Genomic DNA, 22,659 nt, shown 5'->3' on the forward strand with positions numbered 1-22,659 from the left:
TCCATGGAAATGTTGAAGGCAACAAAAATCTCTATTAAATTTCAGATGTTTCCCTGGTGTGGAATGGTGGAATGAAATTAATCAAACTACCTATATACATATATGAATATACCACAACAAATGTAACATTTATGTATAAAACAATGATTTTTTAAAACTGTAAATAAATAGAAAAGAAGACCAGTAGAGTACTAGAAAGGGAACAGGTAGAGGAATGAAAGGAAGATATGGGGAAGTACTAGGGACTGAACTGGAGCAAATTACATCCCTTGTCAAATTATGTCACAATGAACCCAAATATTATGTGTGCCTATCATGCACTAATAAAAATTGAAAATAAATAAACCACAAAGTTAACTGGTTAAATTAAAAAAAAGTTCCCCTGGTGATTGCTATTACAACAATGAAAACCACAATGTTCATCCTATAATTCAAAAACCTATTAATACAATATTTTTCAATCTCCTTATTACATTTCATTGAAACTTATCTTTGCTCTAATTGGGAAAATATTTTTTTTATTCTATAATATTTTCTTTAAATTAAATCAATACTTTATTAAACACATATTTATTGAGCAACTATTATATCCAAGACGATTTTATAAACATTGAGAACAGCCACTCCATACACTGAAAATACAGCAGAGGAAAGATAAAAGTCACTGCTCCCATGAAGTTTCTGGGAGATACAAAAACTTACATAGACTATGTGGGATCTGAACATCCCAGAATTAACCACCTTCCCAAAGACATGACACTGAACATAATTTCATGATCCAGACATGATCTTAAACTTGAACATCACCAAAACTGCATGATGTCTCCTGAGCCTGATAAAGCTGTAATTGATTTTCTCCAAATGATACTAAGTATACAGGCTTAACTTTTCAAAACTTGTAACTACAATGACTAGATAATAGGAGGAGAAGGTGAACTGCAGGGATGGAATCCTTTGTTAAATGAATCTATCCTTTTCTTCCATTAAGCCTAAGTATTCACAAAAAAATAAAATAAAATAAAACGACTGTGATCTAGTGATGCTTAGCTTTCAACAATTTAATCAAGCAAAGGGTGAGGAGTCCTACCAAGAAATAAGACAGTTGTTTACCTAATGATAGATTTCCCATCCACTGGTTATTTAAAGTCTGGTTTTCTTCAGAACCAGAGATTAGGGTTTATTTTTGTAGTTAAAAAGTTACATATTAAATAGTTTCAATGCTTGTGATAGCATTGTTCTTCATTAAATAAAAAGCTATGTGTCTATTCATATCTATGTACATGTACACATGTTTAATTAAATGTACATATAATCAATGCATTTCATTATTGAAATTACAGCTCCTTGATGACTTTCAAGTAGCACTAAGAATCTGAGGCCAACTAACTGTAGAATTTTAAGGATGAGGAGAATTAAGCAAGTAGATTTAGAATAAAGAAACAATTCTCTTATGCAATTGTAAGAAAAAAGCCACTTTTAAAAGGTGGCTGTAACCTTAGTTATTCCCGTAGTTCACAACTTGCGACATGGAGTCTCACTGCCTAAATTCAGCTCTCAAACATGTACTGTTTGAGCCAAAACCATTTAGCTGAAAAGGAATGAAGGATACAAGGAAGAAAAGAAGGGATGGACAAAAAGAGGGAGCACCCTGGCCAGAACATGAACTCCTCAGTTACAGCGCATCCTTGCCACTCCCTATTAACTCCTGCTACTCAACAGGTGTTTGAGTTTATGACTCTGTCTGATCAGCCTGTCCTTTCTGGTCTGAGAAGATATTTAAATATCTTCTGAGGCACATGAATACTATGTAACCATTATTATAGAAGAGGTATTTTATAAAATGTTAATACATAAGTGAAGGTCTTAGTCACTATCTCACATTTATACTGTATATATGATTTCCAGTCCAAAACATATTCAACTAAAATGTTTGATAAAGTCCTTGAATAACTTCAGCTGATCTCTCCAATTTGTTAGACTTTTTTAATCCATTCACATGAATCATTTCTAAATTTATTACAGGCACTTCAAAATTCATTTACTTCTTCATATAATTGGATCCTATTCCTGTTCATGATGAAATGAATGAAATACCAAAAATGTCTGTAAGCAGAGAGAATTCCCAAAGATAGGAAGATACATAGATGGATAGATTAAAAAAAAAAAGGAGGATTCCCTATTATTGTTTAAGAAAGAGGTTTTAAAACATGTCTTACAAAGTTTGAAAATGTTTCATCTAAAATGCTGATTTCTTTATTTCTCTTTAGAAGAAATCAAACAATCTAAAATATACATTGCAAGCAACAGTCACTTGTATCATAAACAAATAATAGGAAAAATGCTTTTTCCTTTTATCACTTTTTATATGTTCAAGAACAAACCATAAAAATCAAAGGAATCTGTAAGTTCGCATCTGTGCAAATCAGTGTGCCTCCTGAACAAGGATATTTTGAATATGCTGATTCACATTGCCATGGGGGGGGGGGGGCATGGGAGGATTAGATTAACTCTAGATAGGACAAAGGGGAAAAGGGGAGAGAAAGGAAAGGAGGCGGCATGGAGGTAGGAAAGAACGGTGGAATGAGATGGGCATCATTACCCTAAGTACATGTATATAGACACAAATGGTGTGATTCTACTTTGTGAACAACCAGAGATATGAAAAATTGTGCTCTATATGAGTAATATGAGTTGTAATGTATTCTGCTGTCATATATAACAAATTAAAATAAAATAAATGAACAAAATCAAAGGAATCCATAAATTGGCATCTGTGTGAATTAGTGTGCCTACCAAATAACAGCTTTAACATAATAAGGATCTGCACAGATCATCTTTCATTACCTTAGATGCTTAGCATATTCATAATGCAGCAAATGTAGCACTTCTATTTTCACACTTAAATTAAGTTTATCTTAACCAGGATGTCAGATTGACTGTCAGCAGAAGAGATTCTCAGACATTAATGTTCTTAGAACTGCATTATCACTTGAAAAGACAGAGAGTGAGCACTAAAGTCTTAAGAGCTTAATATGTGACATGCCAATACTGCTTTGGAATGAATTCCTATAACAGACAAAAAAAACATCTGAATAATATTCCTTAAAAGAGAGGAGTACTAGGGGGAGAAACTATAAAACTACGTCTGTTTTACTGTTTCCTTGTATGAAAAAAAAAATAAGAAATAGAAACACAACACAAACAATTAACACTCTACTGTCACATAAAGCTTGTATAGCAACAAAATTTCTCCTAGGTACTTTCAAACTAAGTGACATTATGTATAAGGTATCTTTGCAGGTAAACTGTCCATGAAACCACCCAATATTTTCCACATGGCCTGAATACATTTGTGGACAATGTTTCATTCCACCTATTTTTAATAATTTCAGGTTTCCTTCATGTAAGAAATGACCTAATGCACCCAGCTGTGTGGTCATCATTTCTCTCTACTCAGAGACCTCTCTATGATAGTTAGCAATTCCCAAGACAATTCTGGTACCTAAGGAGAAAAAAGGAAAATTGGAATTCTGATGATGATGTTTCATCTGTATAAATCTATTCCTGTATTCTCACTATTTTAAAGACATATTAATTTGTTTAAATGATAGGTATAGCTAATAAAGTCTTGAACAAGGAATCAGAAGACCTGATTAAATTCCCTCATGTCTCTTGTGAGTTTTCTCTTAAGCAAATCATGTAATTTCTTAGATCACAGCTTCATCATCAAAATGGAGAGAAAAACTGTCCTTACATAAATGTGAGATAAATCAAACAAGCTAATATATGAGAAAAACCTCAGTAAATTTAAAGTACTGATATTTGGATTTATAGACTATTATCTGCCCACCTTGCAACAATTTTTGCACATTTTTCTTTCCAAAAATTGTACTAACTTGGCAATTTCCAGACTTTAAGGAATAAATAATGATTGGTTTAAGTCAATCACAGGGATCTCTCTCACCTACTCCTATGATTAGTCTGGGAAAAGTCCAGAGACTCCACTCTGATCAATGAAATACAGTGGGAATGCCTAATGAGACCAATTCTGGGAAAGGTTCATCTCCCTGATAAAAGGGAGACCCATATATAAAGAAGTCCCCTCCACCCCTCCACCATCTGCATTTGCTCCCTTTCTTTCTGCTTTGGACACCATTGGAGTTAAAATGTGATTTGCTCATACCTTGTGACTAAGATAAATTTAATCTGAGAACAAAAGCAAATATGCTGCCGGTGATGGAATAAACAGGTGGTTTGTTTCTTAGTGCATTTTCTGTGGACAGAACACCACTGACAAGGCAAATCATAAACAACAGAAGTTCATTTCACTCACGTTTGTGGAAGCTGGTAAGGCCAAGGGTATGGTGCTGGCACTTGGCAAGAGCTGTCTTGCTGCATCATGGTGTGGCAGAAGGGCAAGAGAGCATGTGTGAGACAGAAAAGGTGCTAGTAAGAGAACACACACATGCACTCCTTCATAACAAAGCCACTCCTGAAATAACAGCATTAGAGATAACTGGCCCACTTCTGAGATAACAGCATTCATCCATTTTCAGGGTGGAATCCAAATGATCTGACACCTCTGAAAGGTCCTACCCCTCATACTGCTACCATGGCAATGAAATTTCAACGTAATTTTGGAAGGTACACTCAAACCATAGCACATGGAAAGAAAGTGCATTGAAGATGACAGTGATGAAACAGACACTTCCATACCAACACCAGTGATTAGGAAGTGATAGCTGTGTCACCTTCCATCAGGAAAGCCTGCTGTCCTCTCCAGCATTGGCCAATGCACAGTTATTTTCCAGCTTATTTTTCAAGGCATACATTCTTATACGTCAAATTGTTTTGTCTTTAATTCTAAATACAAATATAAAATAACTATCTCTTAAAAACTTCAAAAATGTTAGAAAATATATTAGAAAGTATTTTAATAATCTTGGTAAGAGTCAGCCTCTCTGAGGAATATGCAATAATCAGAAGCCATAAAGAAGTCTATGTCATGAAGTTTAAAAAAATAAAGTAGACCAGAGAACACATGTGCCACCTGTGTAAGAGAGAATTACTATGTAGAACACAAAATAGTTCCTGGAAATAAATGTAAGAAGATCCAGTACTAAATACAAAATAAATGAAATCCACAACATAAATACAAGTGTCCAATAAATATGTGAAAACAACACAAAAGCAACTAAAATTAAAGAGAAATTTAAGTAAAATAATAAATATGAGATCTTTAACACCTCAAACTTAATGACTGATATTACATGATGTTGGTGCGACACAGGAAAACCATTCCACTTATTTTAGTTTCAGTATAAATTTATCCAAAGTATAGTTTGTCCATATACACAAAAATTTCAAATGCTAATATTCCACATATTTATTGTTCTTGTCAACAAAGGGGTAGAACAACATGTCTTGTAAGGAAAATATTCCACATATATTGATACATAGAAAAAGCAAAGTCCATAGAATATGTATCATATGATGGCACTTAGATTCTTAAAAATGATATATAACTATATTATATAATTGAAAGAAAAGTACTAAAAAGACATATGAGAACAGTTTGCAATTCTTATAAAGTAGGAAGTAGAAAAATCAGAAAATTTCCTCTTTTATTCTACACATTTCTTGAGAATTCTGTAATGCATACTCATATATTACTTATGTAATAAAAATATCAAAGCATAAACAAGTTCATCTCCCCTTCAAAGAAAATAGGTGATTATAATATGAAAAATACTACTGGTTCTTTTAAAAGTAAACTAGTGCATATGTCACGAAAAAGAAGATAAGAAAAGTCTTTAAGGGTTATGGCTAAACTCATTAAATATCCTTTCAAAGAGTAAAAACTTGGTAGATTTTGACAAAATCATATGTGATTAAATATTTCATATAGTTATTATTAAAGCTGTAATGGAGGATAATAGCCAATGATACTGTAATTTAGCAATCATAGGTGATATTTTCAATCTACTCACTTATTTAATATGAATCCAACCAAGCACTGATATCTCATTAATTACCGATTATTCAGAGATAGCTCTCCTCAGTTTACTTACAAATCAGAACTTAGAGTCAGTCCCAGTGAATTTAAAACTTATTTTAAATTAATGCCCCCATTAAATAGAATTATTTTGTCAAATAAAGTTACTGAAAACAGAACTCTGGATTACTGTCTTAACAGGAAAGAACTCCTTAAAAGGAAAGAAGATATTTTGGTCACTTATGAAAGAAACATTTACCAATCACTGAAATTAAATATAAATAAAATTGTAACTATAAAATAACAATGCAAATTTGCAGAAGAAAAACAATCTCCATAGTGCTGCTGATGCTAGAGCAACGTGATAACAGGGAACACACCCTGGATACCAGTGTGCTCCAAATACTGCTCCTGGTCATGAGTCCTTCTTCCACAAATCTATAACATAAAGACAAGTGAGAGGGAGGGAGGTAAGGAGGAAGGAAGGAAAAAAAAAAAACAGCAAAACACCTGGACCCCTTGGACCATCCATGACTTACCCAGGACCTATTTACACAGCAATTAAATTTGACCTTTTTTTTTTTTTTTTTCTGTTGAAATGATCAGTCTTAGTCTGTAATTTAAAAGTAGTCTCTCTTTACAAACCCTAATACATGCGTGTGCATGCACACACACAATCACACACACACACACACACACACACACACACACACACAGATACACTGTCACCCAAAAGACCAAAGCAGTTGTGCTGTGTTGGGGAAAACGTTCTAGCCAAGATTGGAAGAGTCTCCTGATACTCTCTTGGAATTGCTACCCCAAGATGCATTTATTTGACCACTTTCATTTTAAAAAAAATCACTTATAATGCAGCTATGATAAAGTTAGTATTTTTCCAACTCTGCTTCATTTCAGTTTTTTTATTAATATCAAACACATTTTATTTTATTCACATGGATGAAGGAGACTGGAATCATTGCAGTTAAAAGGATTTCCCAGTTTGTACCGTAATTCTAACAGGAAGTCACTACCATAGAGGTGCCAGTCAATTGCTTTCATCTCCATGAGATTTTAGTTTCTTGATGCAGTAGGACAATCAAAGGTGGTTATAGGAAGGAAAAAAAAAATAGATGAAAGAAAAAACTCCAGCCACTTCTAATTACATATTACCATGTATTTTAGACAGCTTTTTCCTGACCATTACCAAAAAGACCTGAAGAGAATAACTAGAGAAGATAAGGTTTATTTGGGTCTCACAGTTTCAGAGGTCTCAGTCTATAGGTGGTTGGCTCAGTTCCTAGGGGTCTGAGATAAGGCCAAAGGTCATCACACAAGAGTGTGGCAGAGGAAAGCAGCTCTAAAACATTGCACCCCGGAAGCAGAGAGTGAACTCTTCTCAACAAGCAAAATATATATCCCATGGGCACACCTCCAATGACCCACCTCCTCTAGCCACAACCTGCCTGCTACAGGCACTACCCAATTAATCCTTATCAGGAGATTAATACAAGGCTAAGGATCTCATAACCCAATCATTCCACCTCTAATCCTTCTTGCATTATTTAACACATGAGCTTCTGGGTGACCCTACAGATCTAAACCATAATACCATATCTCTTCCAGTCTATCTCAATTAACTGCCATTTGGAATTTATGCGTCAGATTAAACCTACTAAGCTTATGATAGCCATTTGAAATCCATTTTTTAAGATATTTTAAGTACCATGATTAAAGAATGAGATCTAATTTAAAATCTCAAAGGAAAATTCTTGGCTTATATCCCCAAAAAGGTCCACACATATTTATGAAACAATAATTGAAATTCATTATACATCTGTAACTTGTGAGAATATCTATCTAGGGCAAGAAGGATATTAAAATATCAGAAAATAAGAGTAAATTTGTACCTATTTTGCCACACTGACATAATGACTGAGACTAGTATTTCTGCATTTTTTCAATTTTTTTTCCTTTCTCTGCATATATATTACTCTGTGCCAAAAAAGTGTGAATTCAAAACAAATATACAAAGAATTTATAATGTTGTTTATTTATACATTATAAGTTGCATAGTTTAAGCATCTTACATAGATTAAGCATTGATTTTATATGTCTCAGTTAACAATTTCAAGTATGTTTAAAATTAGATTATGCTTAATCTAAAAATAAAAATATTAATGTAAAAGAGTAATTACTTTCCTTGTTTTGAGTAAGCATTTGAAATTAAATAAGATGATCTGTTTTGTACTTTGCTTTTGAAGTTTCACATTGTTTGAAATAATATTCTATGCCATGTGTTTTCCTTTTTTCCCTGGGACTCATCATTTACCCTCCCCAAGGCATGGATGATAAGTAAGAAGTAAGTTCCACCAGCTGGCATCCTTTATGCCACATTGTGAGAAAGTGAAATCAAATTTTCTTGAGCTAAAGTACAGAGTAAAATATACTGGGTCTTACTGTTCTCAAACCTTCCTCTTGTATCCTTTTGAAGTACATTGCTCCAAGAATAGCACCTCAAGCTACATCCCATTCCTAGGTTTAAACTGGTTCTGTTTAACAAAAGTTTAACAAAAGTTTCCATTAAAGTCTTTCAACAAAGCTTTTAAAAAAACATAATCTTAAATGCAGTTACTTGGACCATCCCTTTCATGTCTCATGGCAACAAAACCAATCTATTATCATGAAGAATGAAATTTAAAAGTCTCCTGAAGTTTCCTACTTGCTGAACATGACTGGATCGCTTCATCACAATTATGAAGAAAGGAAGTTCATAATGAGATGACTCGGGATCTGGACAGCCAGGTTATAAATGTATCTCAGGTGTACATCAGATGCCTACAGCGTCCATGTGCACAGGGAGAGACTTACTAATAGCAGATGAGATTGGACAAAGTTAAAGAATGCTTTGCTGGATGATTTTAAAGTATTTATTTTTAAAAATCTGAAATAATTCAGTGTAGTAGTTATGGAATCAGCCAGACCAGTGTTGAATCTTAGCTCTGCCATTTATTATTTCTGTGATCCTAGACAAAATCACTTAGTCTCTGAGCCATTCATTTAATAATGGCAACTTCTACCTCAGTGTGCATTGTTCATTGAAATCAATGGACTACTATTTTTAAACTAGCTTTCATGGATATAAAAATGTGGCCATACTGAGTCCTAATTCTGCTCCTTGAAGAAGTAGCTATTTCACTGCCTCTAGGGGATTATGTACTTACTGAACACTTTGAGCACCAGTTCTAAAACTCAGTGCTGAGGTGGACACATCTCAGGGTGCTCAGAACCTACCCTTAACCAAGTTCTTCAGATAGTGAGCCCTGAGGGAATTTATTTCAAAAAGCACATCTGAGGCTTTCAACAGAAAGAATCTTGAGTATAAAAATTAATCTTTACATTTTTTGTATAATAGCATTTCATTTTCTTTTTCCCCATGCTTCTTTTTCTACCTTTATGCCCTAAAGCCAAGACCTAGGCAGCACGCCTTGCACCTAGATCTTAATTCAGGAATGTGTGTGTGTGTGTGTGTGTGTGTGCGCGCGTGCGCGCTTGTGTGTGTTTGGCAGGGGGTCTCTCTAAGTTGTGGAGGCTGGCCTCCAACTTGTGATCTTTTCCTCTCAGCTTCCCAAGCCACTGTAATTACGGGTGTGCTCCACTGTGCTCCACCCATTTAGGAGTCTTCACTGAGCATTTTCCTCTGGCTCAGGCTTGCGTGTACTCTAACCAAAAACTGTTGTGTGAGGGACAGATATTAAGCCATTAGAAAATTTCTGGCGTGTTAACAGTGTTTATTAATATAGTCAATCGTCACAAGAATCCTATTGGGTGATGGTTATGATGATTATTTTACATGTGAGAAAACTTAGGTATCTCACTCAGTGGCACACGGTCTTTTCTGTTATCATCTCTCACTCTTGTTTTCTCCTCATCGTGGACTACCCTAATGGTCTCAGAGACAGATATCCTTTGTTGGGACTGAGACTGAGCTAACATCTGTAGGGCAACTGGACAGAAGAGGTAGATAAATAGATACAATAGGCTGTGTTATAGCTTAGTGGTAGGGCACATGTCCATGCATGAGGCTCCAGATTCCACCCCCAGAACTACACACAAAAAAGATAATCAGAAACAACCTAAGGAGAAGTGTTTCCCTCCTGTTTTTGTTTGGCTACTTCTGTTTACATTCCCCCCCCCCCCTACACACACACCCACACTCACAGTTGTGCTAAGATGAGGAGGAAGAACACTGGGCTTCTCTTCAACATCCAAAATGAGTACATATAAAGGGTATATTATGCAAGCTGTGCTTAATCTCACGTGTCTGTCCTTATATTTATGCTTATGGGAGAGAGCTTATCTAATTACATTCTGTGCAGGAAACCCAGGATCTAAGAGAAAAGTAAAAATATAATAATTTGTTTCAAAGAAATGCAGCCCCCAGGGAATGCTGCTAGGAAGTGCAGAAATATGAGACAACTATCAAGTTAAATGGACAGATGTTATATAACAACATAACTGAAATCCCTACAAGCTTCAATGCAACTTTTTACTTTTATTACAAATATTTTTTTCCCTTTGGCTTTATAACAGACTGACAAGAACCAGCAGCAGTAAGGGAAAGGGAGTTATCAAATAATTCCATTCCCTCAAGACAAAAATGATCATTTGACTGACAAGTAGGAATTAGAATCAAGAAAAAAACTTTCAGCAATACTGAGGGGGGTTGAGTATTTTTAGCTCTTGCCAGTCAGTTGGCCTAGGTCCATACCTGAATCAGCATAGCTGTAATTAGTGCTCAAAGTTTAATGAGCATGACCACCACAAATAAATGAGGGTCAGTGAAAAAAAGATTCAAATATTGGTCAGCAAGTCTAAGTTCCTTGGGAGAAATACTAAAATGGTAAAACAGGTGATATAAGTATGACCACAAACAAAATAAACTAAGATCATAATAGCAGCTATGGTAATCCTATCACAGTTGCTTACAAGGTATTTTTTTCCTGAAATTTATAAAATTTTAAAACCACACCAGTCTTTTACTATAATATATAGTTAGTCCCATTTTACATAGAAGAAAGTATTAAGTTTAAAGAGGTAATTGTACTTCCTAAAATTTGCCCAACCAATAAGAACATAGCTGAGCAACAGCAAAATTTTAATGCAATTAATTAAGTTTCAGGGCCCTTATTTTCACAGATCTTTCCCAAAGTCCTATATCTGATTTTATATTAGAATTCTTAAAGAAAACTCTCAAAGTGTACAATCTTCAGGAACCCAAAAAACCTAGATTTGTCCCAGGAATGTATTATCTAGATCTTAACCCACATCCAAGGTTCTTCTTTTCGATGGTACAAAAAAGATTTTTTTTAATATATTTTCATCTCTTAGTTTCTTTAACACTAATTGGTGGTATTAGTTCTACCTTCTTTTCTAAGAATACACTTTAGATGTTGTTAGTTTCCTGAAATCTTCTGAAAAGCGGTTTACCACCTAAGGGTCCTAAAAGAAAGGTGATGGATATAGTGTTAGACTCATCTGTTGAAAGCTCTGCCAACATACCCCAAATGCCCAGGGAATGGCAGAAAAGGTATTTTATTAAGTTAAAATTTAAAAAGGAAACATTGCTCTCCTCTCTCTTTCTTATCAAGGTCTAAAATCACAATCATATTTTTTCCAAATAGTTTCCAAATATTAAACATTTTCCATCATTACCTCCCACTATTCTCCTACCTTTCTATATCTATTCTATTGATTTCCTTTTTTGCTCTCCTCCTACCCCTTTTATAAGTTGCTTTCTCTTTCTATGGTTCTTGGCCTTGAACTTGCCTGTGCATTCATAAATTCACCCATCCATTTGCTCATCCAATCAACCAATAAGTATGTACCAAGCACCAAATGCATGTAATTGTTATATTAGGCACAGAGGAGCAAAAGATGGTGAAACAAATCTAAAGTTATCACCATCCACCTTATCTTATATCCTAGCAAAAAAAGGCAGTAAATATTGACAATACAATGTATATTTCACATCCATTGTGCTGTGACCTATACAAAATACTTATTAAAGCTATGAGAATAGAAAGGGAATCCTATTGTGATGAGATGGAAGAGGTATTTCCTCAAAGAAGTAATTTTTAAGTACAGTTCTGAAGGATAGGATTAACTAAATAGGTAAATCCCTCCAGAAAGAAGAAGCAGTGCATCACTCAAGAACAAAGGATTATGATGTTCAAAACAAATAGAGGAAGGCTTCTGTGGCTAGGCACAAAGAACTACGTAGGCTGTTATCAGAGGCTATTGACATAAGCAAGGTTCAAACTTAGGGCCAGAGAACTTACATAAAGAAGCTGATCTTAAGCTCCTAGGAAGATGAAATGATAAAATATCTCTTTCTACTCAACCTAAAAATATTCTAAGATAAGGCTTTCTTTCATCATTTCTGTGATGCCAATTTTGTCAAACTCACTCCTTGCTGTTTGATTCTATTGTTGATGACCTTTGAGCAAAATAAGGTGGATTTTTAGACAAGTACCACTGTATAGAATCCCAGAAAGCCTCACTGCCAAACAGCACATAGTTGCAGTGTTAGTTAACCTAGAAATATTTTAAGATACTACTAGCTATACAGACCACTCAGTTTCTTATCATTGTATTTATTTCTGAGTACTTATGTGTGTCATCTACTACTTCACTAAGGTATACTCCTAAAGAGTGCATGTATATGTGTATTTTTGCCCTATATTTCCATGACAAATTACAACAGATAATATCTTGCAACATAAAGTGGGCCCAAGGCAATAGTCATCGTTATATTTTCAAGTCAACATTGTTAAAATATTCTTTTTTAAAGTTCTATAATGATTTACTTTGAAAAAGCAACACTTGAAATTCAATCAGGTGATAGTTAAAAGGAAGCAATTCAGTTAAACAACTTTGCTGAAAAACACATTAAGTTCATGAATTTGAATGAGCAAAAAATGCAAAAGGATCAATAAGTGGGCAGGTAGACGGAAGGCAGCAGTGAAGTACAGGCCAACAGTATATTGGGGCAAAGGGGATGACCCTATCTGATTTCTCATTCACCCAGAACCAAGGATGAAACACATATACACACACACTTTTTCTTCTTCTCTTTAATATACACAAACATGAAAATGAAGAGCAAACAAGAATCTCTGATATATATTTTAGCTCCTATTTCCTTTTGTTTCAACAAACTACTATTTGTACCTATGGCTATAAAGAACAAGCTGATCATGAACAACAGATACAATTTACTAGACTACAGCACTTTCCCCATGTTATATGTAAGAGGTGTGTGTGTGTGTGTGTGTGTGTGTGTGTGTGTGTGTATTTTTTATCATTCAAGTTTTATTCCTTACAATATTATTCTGGGTCTAGCATGTTATCATTGTACCCAGAAACCAGCGATCCAGTAATTTTAAAATTCAGTCTACCTTAGCAGGCAAAAGACAATATAAACCTGACATGTCCTTATTGTATTCTACCTAAATCATCCCACAACATTAAGTATCATGGATAAATTATGGCCTGCTTCTCTAGGTTGCTTCCCCTATACAAGGTCACACACTTTTTCTAGGCATCCTTCCCCAATCCATACCTCTCCTCCATGAAGGAATCATTCCAAGAGTAAAAAGAATCTGAGCTGCCCTGGGGCTATCTTGGAAACATTCAGTCAATTTCTATCAAATAATGGATAGAGGGAAAACAGATAAGAAATACAGAAACACTGGTGCAAAAGTTCAGTGATCTTATAATCATAATATCCAAGACAATAAAATAGGAAGGAACTGGAAGTTGGGAAAACCAACAACAAACAACAACAGGACAGTATGAGAACATTTATGTGTATTCCACAATTGGTTGGCCTTTTATCTACTGTGTTACTTTCTTGCCATTGGTGGATCTGGCTAGAATTTACTCCCTAACAGCAGGATCAACATCTATAGAGGAAATACTTGGCACTCATAGTGCCAAAGTAACTGCTATCTGTAAAAAGTTAGCATTTATGTAACAGCAAGGGATAAAAGAAAGAGTTTTAGAATCAGGCAACATTCAAGTATGACCTTGAAAAACTGACCAAACTTCAAGAGGCTTAACTTATTCATCTATGCAATAGGAACTAAAATGTTAACTTCCTGGGGTTACTGTGAAAATCAGTAATGGTTTCTTTATAGTAAAAAGTGAATATTCACTATAAGGTGGTTTTACAATTAATAGTATGTCTTCTATTACTATTATGATACTTCAATTGACTCTATTACTTATCTATCATCAGGAAATCAAAAATATTTGTGTGCCTAACTTTGAAAATAAAAGAGCTCCATCAGTTTCTCCCTGATGATGTATTACTTGGAGAGAGTTATATGAAAGTTATAACCATTTGGATAATAATGGTTATTTGTTATTTTTTAACAGTATAAAGCCCACTCTTGGTTTTTAACAGAAATCTTCTGCAAGTGTAGACAGAAGGGTAGATCAGAAGCTGCCTTAGGTCTTTCCTTGACATTGTTCTCTGAGTAATGCTTTTTAAAGAGCATTCAGAGTGGGGCTGGGGTTGTGGCTCAGTGGTAGAGCGCTTGCCTAGCATGGGTGAGGCACTGAGTTTGATTCTCAGCAGCTCATAAAAATAAATAAATAAAAATAAAGGCATTGTGTCCACCTACAACTAAAAAAATATTTTTTTAAAAAAATAAAGAGTGTTCATCACTTCTATGGAGCCTGAAGATACTAAAAATTTTCTGGGTTAAAGCTAATGGAAGAAGATCACTGAACAACAGGTAACATAATGTTAACTTTGAAAGTAGCATGTGTAAACTGTGGCAACCTTTTACACATTTGAGCATTCTGAGCAGAAGTTCATTGAAAGAGAGAGGCTTGCTGGTTCAGCCTCTCTCTTTCCAGTTCTTCAGAGTCCATGAATGTAATGTCCCAACAACAAAATCACGTATGTCATTAGAAACAGAAGGAAAAATTTTGAAATTAGAAATGGCAAATTAATTGTCTTAGAAGTTAGTCTACTTAAGCCATTGTCATTTACGTTACCTCCTGTATACTTCTTTTATTGATGTAATTTTGTGTCCTTTTTTTCTTTGTTCTTTTAATTATACATGACAGTAGAATGTATTTTGACATATCATACACACATGGAGTATAACTTCCCTTTTTTGCGGTTTTACAAGATATGGAGTTATATTAGTTGTGTATTCATATGTGAACATAGGAAAGTTATACCCAATTGATTCTACTGTCTTTCCCATTCCCATCTCCACCTCCCTTCCTCGCACTCCCCTCTGTCCAACCTGGTGAACCTCCATTCCTTGCTCCTCTCCCATCCCTGCCCATTGTGAGTCAGCATCTGCATATCATAAAACATTTGGCCTTTAGTTTTTTTGTGATTGGTTTATTTTACTGAGAATGATAGCCTCCAGTTCCATCCATTTACCAGCAAATGCCACAATTCCATTCTTATTTATGGCTGAATAATATTCTCTTGTGTATATGTACCACATTTTCTTTATTCATTCACCTGTTGAAAGGCAGCTAGGTTGGTTCCATAGCTTAGCTTTTGTAAATTGACCTGCTATAAACATTGATGTGGCTGCATCACTGTAGTATGCTGATTTTAAGTCCTTTGGGTAGATGCTGAGGTGGGGAATAACTGGGTCAAATGGTGGTTCTATTCCAAGTTTCCTGAGGAATCTCTATGCTGATTTCCAGAGTGGTTGCACCAATTTGCAGTCCCACCAGCAAAGTATGAGTGTACCGTTTTCCCCACATCCTTGCCAACATTGATTGTTACTTGTATTCTTGATTGTTGCCATTCTGACTCTTGTGAGGTAGAATCTCGGTGTAATTTTAATTTGTATTTCCCTAATTACTAGAGATGTTGCACATTTTTTCATATATTCATATTCTTCTTTCAAGAAGTGTCCATTTAGTTCCTTTGCTCATTTTTGAATGGGTTATTTGTATGTTTGTGTGTGTGTGTGTATGTGCGTGTGTGTGAGAGAGAGAGAGATAATCTTTTTGAGTTTTTATGTATCCTCGAGATTAGTGCTGTGAGGCAAAGATATACGACTATTCTTTAGGCTCACTCTTCATGATCTTGATAGTTTGCTTTGCTGTTTAGAAGCTTTTTACTTTGATGACATCCCATTTATTCATTTATTGATTTTTGATTTTACTTCTTGCACTTTGGAGTACTGTTGAGGAAATCAGTTCCTAAAGTGATATGATGGATAATTAGGCCTACATCTTCTCCTAGTAGGCCCAGGGTCTCTGGTCTAATGCATATATCCTTTATCCACTTGGAGTTGTGTTTTATGCAAGGTGAGAGACAGGTGTTCAATTTCATTCTACTATATATAAATTTCCAGTTTTCCCAGCACCGTTTATTTAAAAAGCTATCTTTTCTCCAATGTCTGTTTATGGTGCCTTTGTCTAATATGAGATAACTGTATTTATGTTTGTTTGTTTCTGTCTTCTATTCTGTACCATTGGTCTTCATGTCTGTTTGGTGCCAATGCCATGCCAGTTTTGTTACGATAGCTCTTCACTACAATTGAAGACCACAGGGTTTGAAAATCAGCCAATGCAACATGCCTAATATCTCTTTTGACAACCCTCCCACAAAGAACAAGCTGGAAACCTGGATGACCAGTTGGTGCTGGTAACATTCCCTTGCATCAGGGGGCAGAGACCACAATACCACAATAAATACCATTTATTGTGTGGCTCCATAGTAACAGTGAGGCCCAGGTACCAGAAGCGGACTTAGGGTTAAAACATATGAGTCACCAAGGAAGAAGGGATATTTATTAAAAGGACTATGGGAATTTTTGTCTGGTTTGTTCATTTAATTCTGAGCACCTGGAACAGGACTGTACCCACAAGTCATGCAATAAACATTTGTTTATGCTGAAAGAATACCTTATTATTTGGGGGTCCTTTCTGTTGCTGTTTAATGGCATTTCCTCATATTCTGCTACTGTAAAGTCCCTCAGGACAACAGAGAATAGCTGTTTGCGATCCTACACAAAGCAGCCCTTAAAAATTTTAAGAATGCCATTAAGCTGCCCTTCAGCCTTCTGTTCAAACTGCCTACCTGTTTCTCTCTTCCCTGCTACCTACAAATGTAACACTTCAGAAGCACTTCATATAATATTTAAATGATATTTAACATCCGGAGTGCTTTTCATCTTTAGAGCTTCTTGAAAATAAAGTTAATTTAATAAGAAGATTGCAGTGGAGGAACATGCCCTTATCTAAAGCACCACAACGTGAATAACAAGGATGGAGAGAGTAATTGGACAAGTATATATCTTCAAATGTAAATATCTTTGCTCTGAACTGAAAAACACTCTTTCAATGCCAAATTTGAGCAAGGTGAGCTCGCTGTTCCTTATTCTTTTTTGTGTTGAAGGATTTCCTCAAGCTCAGTGGGGCCAACTGTGTTTGCAATTGGCTAAATATAGTAAAGAGAAAAGAATCTGTGTTCTGAAAACTGAAAAATATTTTTATATAGATTCTCAGAGAGTGCCACTTAATATGTCGACAAGATTGTACTGAGAATTTTGGTTAATATCCTCACTGGGGCTGTCAAACACATGTATTTAGAAACACATTAAATTTCCACTCTGGGGGGAGAGAGGGAAAGGAGGGGAGGGCAGTTCTGCTCATAAGCATCCTAACACAGGTTGAAGCCTAAAGTATCAGGCAAACTCAAAATATATCCATCTCTCTGGGAAGGGCCCCATCTCCCAATTTAGCTGATTGAATTAATTACCTATATCTGATAAGGTACCCATTACCTTAAATCTCATGCATTTCTTTTAAAACCTATTTTTACATAACTAGAATCCCTCTAATTATTTCTTCTATTTATTCTTCTATATTTTCCTTTCCTTATCTCTCCCTTTCCTCCCATACCCTCCCCTTTTTATGGTTTTGGGTTACTATGGATTTATTGAAAATCTTTTTTTAAATTACCTTATAGTCAAGGTAATGTAAGGTATGTAATGTATAATATAGCCTCTGAATTAGCTAACCACTTTCAGGAAGTTTATTACATATACGAGAATCCTAATAATACCTACCTTTTTTCTGTTTTTTGTTTTTTGCACATGGTATCACTTAGCTATTGCTATGGCACTAACCACCCCATAATACAAGCAAGCATTTAAAACAACTTTTTTTTTCTTCTAAACAGGCTCTTTTGGTCAACTGAGAAGCTCCACCTACCTGGATTCAGCTTAGCTCAGCTAAGCTGGGCTCACTCATACATCTGGTGGGTTGACAACAGACTGGACTGGTGTATAATTAGGCTCTACTCTACAGGATGTCTCATTTTCCTCTACAATGGCTCAGAAATATTTTGATAGTGGCAGCAGTAATCCAAAAGAAAGAACAGAACATAGTAGTCCTTTTGAGGCTTAGGTTAGAAATGGCACTCTATGGAACAAAACAAGCCTCAAGGTGTGGGAAATAAATCCCACCTCTTGATGGGAAGGTTTGCAAAGACCCATTGCAAAGGGGTATGGATACAATGAAATATGAAAAACTGGTGCAATTTCTGCATTCGATATGCCACATAAGTTTATTGTGTACTATGAACCGTTGTTTGCACATTGCCTACTTAAAACACATTAATTAAAATATACAAAAATAACTCTATGAGATAGGGAAGAGGTAATTAATGCCTAAAGTAGTGAAATAATTTCACAACACTATACAGCTAACCTTCACAAAAATTTAGAAAAAAATCAATTTACATTTTACAATGTTTTTTTTTTTTAATAATTTGCCTTTTTAATTTGGAAAATAGAAGTGGCTGCCATAGGAACAATACGACTAATACAACTAAAAGAACTACACTGTCGCTAAAATATTTCATGACTAATATGGTTAGCTTCATTTCTAGGATGTGTTGGCTTGGAAAAAAATGTAAAAATAAAAGTAAAATCCTATGCTAAAGCATACTAGCTACCAGCAGTGGTTTCAGCAAGGCTGTGTCCTGGTTTCACTACTTTCTGGGCAATGCCAATTTTTTCACTCACTGTATAAGGCTACTAATAATGCCTACTAGATATCACTGTTTTGAGAATTAAATGAGATAAGGCATTCATCATAGTACTTTGTACATAAGATAAATGATAAATATAAAATTGCACTTTATAATTTTAAAGGATTTCCACATATAGTCCCTCGTTTAGTTTTTATAGAGAGAGGAATTGCAAATTATAGGCAGAGAAATCATTGTATGCTCCCAGAGTTTCAATGAGATGAAGCTCCTCTGACAAAGTAACAAAAAGAAGCAGAGCTAAAATTTGAACCAGGGTTTCTGAGTACAGGTCTGGTATTCTCCCTGCTGTATTCCAGCTTCATATCCAAATATTCTTCCACAATCAATGTACTTGCATAAAACATTACATATAAGCCAAATCAAAATTCTCGTTACATCTTTAAAAATAAATATATAGTCATACCTCACTCTGCAAGAGGACTGTGAAATTCAGCAAAGGCAATTATAAATGAAATTCCTATGAAGTGAATATTTTTTCCATTATATTTTATAAGATGAAAACAAGAACACAATTCAACCCCATATTCATTGAAAACTAAAACAAAACTCCGTAATTTTCTTGTAGTACTTTAACCACTAAGCATACTCTATGGATCAAGCTACTGGTCATTTATTCTGTTCTTAATTTTTTCACTCCAATTTGCTTACAGTTCAGCAAAATATCTAAAAATTCAAAATTAAAAATAAGATAAAACTAGTTTTTTTCTTTTTTTTCAGAAGAAATATTAACCTTTTTTTATTTACTAAGTCCAAACAACTAAAATTTATGTCACAAAAGAACTTAGTAACCTTTTGAAAAAGATAGTACATTAAGAGTACATTAAACTACTTTTCTTTAGCCTTTGCATGTACTTACATAATTAAAACAAAACAACATAGGTACAAACTATAAATTTGCATCTTGTCAGTGGGTGTTACAACTGGAAAATAAATCAATTTATTTTCTGTAGAAATGAAAAGTAAGACTTTATGTGTATATACATATGTATGTATTTATAGTATTTATATGCACATATATATATAAATTGCATCTCATTTGCTATATAAATGTAATATTCTGAGTATCTAATATAGTTTCAAAATGGAAAAGTATACATTTCAATTTTTCAAGAAGAGCATTACACTCCATCAGTTTTACTGTGAACTGTATTGTTAAAGAAAATTGTTAAAGAGCAGTCAGTGTTCAACCATAATCTTGTGCCTGTTACCACAAGCAACAGATTAAAAACTCATCAGACAGATGGCTTATATAACTAGAGTAAAGTATACAAAAATTAGTATAATAATTAAACATATTTAGTTGCTAGTAATTACTGTAAATTACTAAAAAAACTAATTAAAACAAAATTTGTGTAAACTGACTTGTTACTATCCTTTTCTATTTAACATCTCAGCAATAAAATGAATCGTAAAATATATCCTTATGGTTCAAAAAAGGAGAGCAATTTTTTAAAAGCAGTGTAAAGATACTGAATATAATAGTATTTATTTATTCCCAACATTTTTCTAAAAATAACTCTTTTAGTTCGTATAATTAAAATAAGTAGGAAGTACCATTTGATTAATTAGCAAGAATAATGCCAACATGGTTACTCTGCAGGCTTGTGCTAATCTCAAATAATTCAAACACAAAAATAAAAGCAAGATGAGTGAAGGGAAAGCAAATAAGGACATTATAATATGAAGAGTTGTGGGCTTTTTATTTTAAAATATATATTTTCATTTGTTTGAAACTTCCACATTAATTATGAAAAATTATAAAAATTTAAAAATCAAGTTTTTCAAGCATTCCAAAATATATGCTAATTAATTGCCAGGGCATTGTCTCTAATTTTAAAATATTTCAAATTTTTTTATGTTTACATAGTAATTAATTCATTTCCAGTGTTAGTCACAGAAGTTTACTGATCTGGTACAGACAAGAAGACTGGCAATATTCAGGTCAACATCAAAAATATTTTTATAAAATCTTTAAAATGGAGGATAGGCTAATATTTATTGACTATTGTTTTACAATTTGATAATCAAAAATGACTCTAAATGATTGTAAACACTGAATGCTTTGAAATGCATTAGTTCATGGTAAGAGACACCACAGGTACCCAAACTGCAGACACTGAAATCCTAAGGCCACTGTCTTAGTCCAAACACTTCATGTAATTTAACCAGAACTTTCACTACACTAAAAATGAGGTACAAAATTCAAATATTTATTTAAAAGAAGAATATTCAGCTTGTTCAATGTATTTTAATGCATAATCACCACAAATTAGGTATATATAAGAAAAACCTGAAAACAAGCTGAAACGCCAAGAATTTCTAACAGTATTCATATCGTTCCACCAACATTTCATTTACAAATAATAGGAAAAATAATATGAACAGAAGGTACATTTTTAAATTTCCTTACTCAGTTTTAGTCATAATGTACTTACAGATGATTTTATACTGAAAGGTATTTATGGTATTATTGTTATTTTTGTTGTTTTTGTAGTAATGACTTTTTACCCATTCTTGCTCACTTGCAAGTTAGTTTTGTTGATCTGGATCCTAATTATCATTATTACTCTCATGTTTTCCATCTGGCAGGTCATCTTCAGGGTCACAAACCACTTGAGCTGCTAAGAACACAAAACCTTCTGGGGATGCTTTGCTGTCTAGTTTCTTTATGTTATTAGTACCATGGCCAAGGCAGCACAACCCAGAAATCAGTGAGATAATATTATTGTAATGTATGTTCCATTAATGACTGCTTTAACATTTTCAAAGCACCTGCTAAATATCAGGCACTGGCTAGAATCCCAGGATATAAAGATGAATATGGTTAAATTAAGTAGCAATAAATAATGTTTAGTTACAATTATGTTGTAATTTTTTATAAACACTATCACATATGTTTTCTGTGGATGATTCCAAGCTTTTTTACTACTGAATTCATCTTTAAATTCAGGATAATGTTACTATCTCCAGCTAATGTGATCCTTTCTCTACAATAGAAACAACATTAATATAAAATACTCAAGAGTGTCTGTTATGTAGGGGATTGATCACCTACTTTACTTACCAATGTTATCTGTAATAAAAGTATTTGCCCTCTCCATTCTATTCCCAATTGCAGGATCAATGATATCAATTGCACTAGTAGCATTCATCAGTCCTGTCAATTTTACTTACAGTATGAACTCTGATATAGGATTTCATTTTAATGCCTCAAACTAGATATCCATATTTGTATCCAGTTAATTTTATCTTCTTTTAGAGTTGTATCGTTCCTACAGATTTTACCAACCTACTAATGTATATGAAGAGAAATTTGATGATATTCTGTAAGGTAAGTTTTTGTTGTTCTTAAAAGTACACTTCAAAACAAAGCACTTTGGAAAGCTAAAAACTACATTTGTATTCTTCATACTACACTTTTTTTTTCAATAATCCCCATTATTAAAATGGAGATTCATTTCTATAGAAGTAAATGTTGGTCTAAAATACAATGTAAATAATACAGAAAACAACTGATCTCTTCATACATAGAGGAAAAAAATGTTTTCCCATGAAATAT

The 22,659-nt window shown here is 34.1% G+C and overlaps 1 pseudogene; it reads right to left on the reverse strand.

Annotated features, from left to right (window-relative positions):
- Positions 1–22,252, reverse strand: part of LOC114089139 (mitochondrial intermembrane space import and assembly protein 40 pseudogene) — a 33,419-nt pseudogene extending 11,167 nt beyond the window's left edge.
- Positions 22,253–22,659: the final 407 nt, after the last annotated feature.

Source organism: Marmota flaviventris, chromosome 13 (genome assembly GCF_047511675.1).
Source record: "Marmota flaviventris isolate mMarFla1 chromosome 13, mMarFla1.hap1, whole genome shotgun sequence".
Taxonomy (NCBI): domain Eukaryota; kingdom Metazoa; phylum Chordata; class Mammalia; order Rodentia; family Sciuridae; genus Marmota; species Marmota flaviventris.